The following is a 6,999-nucleotide window of genomic DNA, read 5'->3' as shown; positions in this document are numbered from 1 at the left end:
CGATGTGAATTAAAATGAATTCCAAAAGGTAGAGGTAAAGGGGAGAGGATTCAAGGCATAAGAGATAGCCCATGCAAAGGTATCAAGATCAGAGATAGAATGTCTTGTGTGGGGAAGAAGTGAAATCTCTAAATGGAAAGCATATTTTTGCTGTGATATATGTAGCAAGAAGAATTATGATGAAGACATCCATCTTCTTGCACACTGCTCTTTCAGTTGCCATTGAAAAATGTCCCACATCTGTGCCTTAATGTTGGCATCTGCTGCAAATTACCCTTCGATGAGCTCGACAGCTCTTGCCTAATTGGACAATATCAAAGTGACATGGCTGTTATCATTTAGTTCCTAGCTGGCCTTGACGTATTCATCTCCGTTAGCAAGAAGTGTTCATCCTCACCATGAAGGTGTGTTAAAAAAAAAAAAAAAAACTAGATTTTTAAAAGAGACTCTATCATGTCAACTTTGTCAAAGTATGTCCTCTAAATTACACTTTGGAATCCCACCTAGATCCCTGTTGCTTCAGAAATCAGAAGGAAAAAGAAGGGGGGGGGGCACTGCATTAGAAGCAGGCTCAAGGCAAGTGACAGCAGGCATTTGAATGCTTTTCTTTGTCTTTCGCAGAATCTGAATCAAAGAGCTAGAATGGTCCTTGGAAACCACCTTCATATTCAAAGCCCTCATTTTCCAAATGAGAAAACTGAGGCCCAAAGGTGAAGTGAATTGCCCAAGATTACAGCTAGCTATTGGGAGTTATAGAATTAAAACTCAGATGTCCTGATGCTTTGTGAAGCCCTCCTTATGATCCATCTATCACCCTGCTCATATGAGAAGCCATACAAATGAGTAGGATTTTCCATACATTGTACTGTGTTGGTCTGGCCTTTGACAAATTAAGATCCCCTCTAGGCCACAAGGAAGCAACTAAAGAATGACCTCAGTGAAGGAAATACAGTAATAATAATTCCAAAGTCTCCCAGTTAGAGCTCTCTGAAGATCACTCAATACTTTCCTGACACAATCCTATGAGGAATGTGAGTTGAGTATTGTGATCCTGATTTTTAAGAAACTGAGGCTCAAAGTCATAGAGAAAGCACATGATAAAATCATGAATTAAACCTGGGCCTTCTGGCCTCAAGTTTCACATTATCTCCACTATACCACATTTCTGTGGTAATAGATTGTCACGTCCATCTCTAGAATCCCTAGCTACCTTCAAGTCAGCTCAGGTACCACGTCCTACAGGCCACTTTTCCTTATCTCCAATTTATCCTGTCTATGCCTTGTTTGTAGCTGTTTGTATATTGTCTCCCCTACTAAACCGTGAGCTCCTTGAGAGCAGACACTGTCTTTTGCTTTTCTTTGTATCTCTAATTTTTAACAGAGTACCTGGTGCTTGGTAGATATTTAATGAATGTTTGTTGTTGATTCCTTTCAGTCACATCCTACTCTTTGTGATCCTATTTGAGGTTTTCTTGTCAGAGGTGCTGGAGTGCTTTGCCATTTCCTTCTCTAGCTCATTTTACATTTGAAGAAACTGAAGCAAATAGGGTTAAGTGACTTGTACAAGGTCAAATATCTAGTAAGTGTCAGAGGCCAGATTTGAGCTCAGGAAGATGAGTCTTCCTGACTCCAGATCCAGCACTCTATCCACTATACCGTCTAGACTGACTAACTGACACGAATCCCCCTATTGTTAGTAGCCACTCCCTCTTGAAATTACTTGACAAAACTTCTGAATCTATTTTGTATTTACTTATCTCTGTAAATGTGTATCCCTTCTAGTAGACTATAAGATCCTAGAGTGCAGCCTCTATTTCCTGTTTGTTTCTCCAGCATACAGGCACATAGTAGGTGCTCAGTGAATATTTGTTGAATTGAACTGAATTCATCATCTCAAAAACTTCTCAAGGATTTCAAGTTGGGGGGCATACCCACAGCTTATAATGTATTCTAAACTCAGCATACCAATCAATACAATCTAGTTTGTAGTATTAAATTTCAGTGTGTCCTACGTGTTCCAATTAAGCATGCTTGGGATCCTTACAGAGGCTAAGGAACAAATAAAATACTGTGATCTCTTCAAATATCCAAACAGGATATTGCAATTATAGAAGGATACATGAACCATTAGCAGCCTTGTTTGCCAACAAACCCTCAGGCCATCATGTCCATACTGATGAGGACAAGACAAGTGGTTACTGCTCTGTGTTGTTCTTATACATATGAGCCATGCACTAGTATGTTATTCAATCATTATTGAAAAGCAAGATAATTGTATGAGTATTTACACTTATATAATTGCCTACAGTGCCTTAGGTTCTTTTAGTGATCTGGCACAATTCTATCTAGTCCACACACACACACACACACACACACACACACACACACACACACCCCATAACCTGAAACACTGATAAGGCAAAGCTGGTGTATTCATAAGGTGGAGCTGTGGGAGATGGAGCTTCAAGATAAGGGAGGAAGGAAGGAAGGAAGAAGGAAGGAAGGAAGGAAGGAAGGAAGGAGGAAGGAAGGAAGGAAGGAAGGAAGGAAGGAAGGAAGGAAGGAAGGAAGGAAGGAAGGAAGGAAGGAAGGAAGGAAGGAAGGAAGGAGGGAAGTAAGAAGGAAGGAATTTATTATGTGTTGATTATATACTCAGGACTATGTTAAACCCTGTGGATACAAATATCAAAATTAAAATGTCCCCTGCCCTTAAGAACCTCACATTCCTTTAAGTGAGGAGACAACATACAAAAGAGTTGACATTTACTAGGTAGCCAGGAGGGGCACTGGTTCTGAAAGTTGCAGGGTGAATGGGGGCATAATAGAGTAGATTGATATACCACATTCAGGAACAACAGCATAGATGACTTGATCACGATTGATGGTTCTAGAACTGGTTGGGTGTTCAATTGGGGCAATAAGGAGTAAGGGGTAAAATGAGGCATGGTGGCTGGTGCTTTCTTGAAACGGTCATCTGGAAGAGACAGTCACCATTATACACACAGGAGGAAGGGGGAGGGTTAGAGGTAAATTCTCTACTGTAAGTAGAAGGTAGTCGACAAGAAGATAATGTCTTAAGAGCCAGCAATGTACTTTATCTCTGAAGCTTGGTCATTTCCCTCTGATTTGAAAGAAGAGAAGAGGACCCCCCTCCAATCCATACTCAACTTTGCTGTCAAATTGAGGTTCTGAAAGTTTGAGTCTTACCATGTCATCTTCCTATTCAATCAGCTCTAGTGCCTTCCTATCATTAACAGGATGAAATACAAAATTCTCTTTGGCTTAACAAGTCCTAAGTAACCTAGCCCTTTCCCACCTCCCCATTCTTCTGAAAGGTGTACTCTTCAATGCAGTGACACAGACTTCCTTGCTATTTCTCACACATCTACCATCTCTAACCATTTTCATTGGCTACTTCTCATGCCTAGAAGATTCTCCCTCCTCATCTCTCCTTCTTAGAATACTTGACTTCCTTCAAGTTCCAGCTAAAGTTTCACATTTTTTGAGAAGCCTTCCCAAGTGCCCCTTATGTTAGTTCCTTTTCAATTATCCTGAACATACTATGTCTGCACAAAGTAGTTTGTGTGTCATCTCCCCCACTAGATTTCTAGTTTCTTGAAAACAAGGATTGTTCTTTGCCTTTCTTTGTATCCTCAGCACTTAAAATGGCTCCTGGCACATAACAGATATTTAACAAGTTTTCTGACTGACCAACTGAAAAGCACACAGATTAAGTGACTTGCCTTAGTTCATCTAGGTAGTAATGAACAGAACTGAGAGTTGAACCCTCCTCCACTGTTCCCAAATTTAGGGATTTTTTCCTACTGCACCATCCTGTGTCTCCTTTTTCCTTCTCTCTCTCCTGATAACAGTGGTGGATGGATTGAAGAAGAGAATAGCTATGAACCTATTACAATAATCAGCTAGACTGATTGCAGCAGGAGCAGAAAATAGAGGACAAATTCAAGAGTTACCACAAAAGCAGAATTGTTAAGATTTGGCAAGTGACTGGATTCTAGAAAGGAGGAGAAGGAATGAAGGAGTAGGAAAAGTCAAAGATGACTGAAAGGTCAGGAGGCCTAAAGCCTAGAAGGACACATGGTGCCATTAGCAAGAGAGCATGATGAATGTGCCCTTTTTAAAAAAATTCCTCTTTTCCCTTTTTTAAAAGTTCAGATTTATCCTCTGGCATGTAATTCTTTCTTTGTTAAATGAGATCACTGAAAAATTAAAATGCCAGAGACAATGGACTCTGAGCTGTGCACCTTGACACACAATAGGTAGTGACTTGTTCTGCTGACCCAAGTGCATATAGCCTCATTCTATATTTCTAGGTAGTTTGTTATCTCAGTTCTGCAGACCCTTTACCCAGGGCTGCTGCATTCATTTTACATAGTGAAACCACCTACTTTGCCTCTCCAACTTTAAAGGAGACAGTCTTGTCATGATGTATCTCTCTGTACAGATATATATTTAGCCACACATGCATATTGACATCGGATTCCTTGGTTCTTGTTACTATCGAGAATCTTCCTTTCATTGCGTATTTTTTTATTCCTATCATGGGAAAAAAATTGCCTCTGTATAAACCTGGCAGATGGACAGTCAAGCACCAGGGTTAATTAGTAAATTTCAATACTTTTTCTCCCTATTATTAGGACTTTGAAATTCCATCTCCTTCAGGATAAGCATTTCTTTATCCCATTAGGCATCAGCTCTCTCTGGATCATGGAGATAAAAACAAAATAAAAATGTCTTTTGAAACAGTCATTGCTCAGACTTCCAAAGCATTTCCTCTATTTGCCTGATAATTCCCCTGTTGGAGGAGTGGGTCACTTTTTAATGTGGCACCTCATTGTTTGCTCAGTATTCTGGAAACTCTCCCTGATCAAGTCCAGGGAAACGCTGAGGCTAAATCTGAAGTGAGGGGAAACACGAAGGAAGGCCTGAAGTTGGGCAGCAGAGATGACCAGCTGACTGTCTAATGTTCTGGATTTGACTCATAGAAGTGAGGGTCCAGGAAGATGAAAATGTATCCAAAAGAAAGCTAAGCTTCAGATGCTGCTCTGAAACATAAAAACAGATGAAAAATGGGCAGCTTAGAGAAAAGAGATGAAAAGCACAAAAAAAAATCATATAAGCTAAAATATGATAGAATCCCTCTCTCACTCCAGCATTCAAATCACCTGAAATATGCAGGAAGTATTGATGTTTTCTATGTTGTGGTGGTGAGTGTGGGGGGTGTGCATATGTGCACATATTAGAGAGACAGAGACAGAGGGAGTGGATTGCAACTTGGCTGTTGTCCTTCATCCTCAAAGAGGATTAAAATGACATTACTATGTTGGAGCAAAGTACAGTGTGGCTGATCAGACTGATACAAGCTAAGAAGGCTCTACCACATGTCGGACATAAATAGTTTATATGAACATTTGGAGTGGAGATATCTCTAAATTTGCGCATCTCACATTTCTTTTGAGCTGCTGCAACTCTACTTCACTTGTAGAGTACAAGGCCCACTTTGATGCAGGTACTCCATACTGGGCATTCCTTTGCTAGTGTCTCCCATGTCACTGAACCAATTCCAGAGTCCTTTAGAGAGACCTTGAGAGGGTCCACATCTCACTTTTTCTGACCTCCATGTCAGTGTTTGCCTTGTGTAAGTTCTCCAGAAAAGAGTCTTTTAGGTAAAGGTATGTCTGGCATTTCAACAGGGTGGCTGGCCCTTCAGAGTGGCACTCTCTGCAGTAGAGTTTGAATGCTTGGCAGTTTAGGTCAAGAAAGGACCTCAGGTACCTTGTCTTGCAGTTGAGCTTCAGAATCTTCCTAAGGTAATTCAAATGGAAGCAATTCAGTATCCTGGGATGTTTCTGGTACATACTAAGTAGGTTTCACAGACATACAATAATGAGGTCAGCAAAACAACTCTGTAGACCTTCAATTTGGTAGGTAGTCTAATCTCCCACACTTTCCTGAGCCTCCAAATGCTGAGCTAGCTCTGGTGATGCATGCATCAACCCCATCATCTGTATGTACATCTGTAGAAAGTATACTGCCAAGGGAAGTGAATGCATCCAGAGCATTCAATATTTCTCCATTTACTGTAACTTATGGTTCCATGTATGGATACCCTGTTGCTGGCTGGTAGAGAACCTGTATTTCTTGGTGTTAATTGTTAGGCTAAAATTAGCACAAGTATAATGAATCCAGATGAGGTCAAAACAGAATTTTATGAAGACCTGGAGACCCTTATCATCACGTGCCAAAAGAAGACAAGCTTAAAACTCTGGGTGACTTTAATGCAAGAGTAGGCACAGACCACCAGACATGGCAGGGAGTCCTTAGGAGGAATGGAGTCAGAAAAGCAGCAGCATTGGTCCATTACCACTGCGCACTTGTGCATCTCGTGACCTCATCACCAATGCTGTCTTTCATTTACCTAAATGCAATAAGACTTTGTGGAAGAACCTGTGAAGCAAACATTGGCATTTAATGAACTATTACATTGTAAGGAGAAGAAACAGACAGGATGTGAGGCTGAGGAAGGTGATGTGTGGTACAGAATGCTAGACTAACCATAGACTTTTTCTCTTTAAGCTAAATAGTGGCATTCATCAAAAGCAACAGCCCCAAGTTAAGACAATTATCAGAAGGCTTAATACCAACATATTAGAACATTTCTCCAAGAGAGAAGAGTTCATTGCTAACTTGGAGGGAAAGCTGACCCAATACATGATTGGCAACAGTGAAGCAGAAAAGGCGTAGGCAGCTTTTACAGGTTTTGGTGGACTGCATTGTGTTTACTCATCTGGACTAGGACCCTTGCAAAAATCGCATTTGGTTTGATGAAAATGGTGGAAAAATTCAGAAGCTGCTAAATGAAAAATGAGAACTCCACAGGGCATACCAGCAGGATTGATCATCTCTGAGGCAGTGGGCAGTGTTTAACTCCATCAGAATTAAAGTGCAAGTGAAACTTAGGCAGATGAAGGATTCTTA

Source organism: Phascolarctos cinereus, unplaced genomic scaffold, assembly GCF_003287225.1.
Source record: "Phascolarctos cinereus isolate Bilbo 61053 unplaced genomic scaffold, phaCin_HiC Scaffold_3;HRSCAF=262, whole genome shotgun sequence".
Taxonomy (NCBI): domain Eukaryota; kingdom Metazoa; phylum Chordata; class Mammalia; order Diprotodontia; family Phascolarctidae; genus Phascolarctos; species Phascolarctos cinereus.
The sequence above is the reverse complement of the archived record's forward strand: the minus strand, read 5'-3'. Positions refer to the sequence as shown.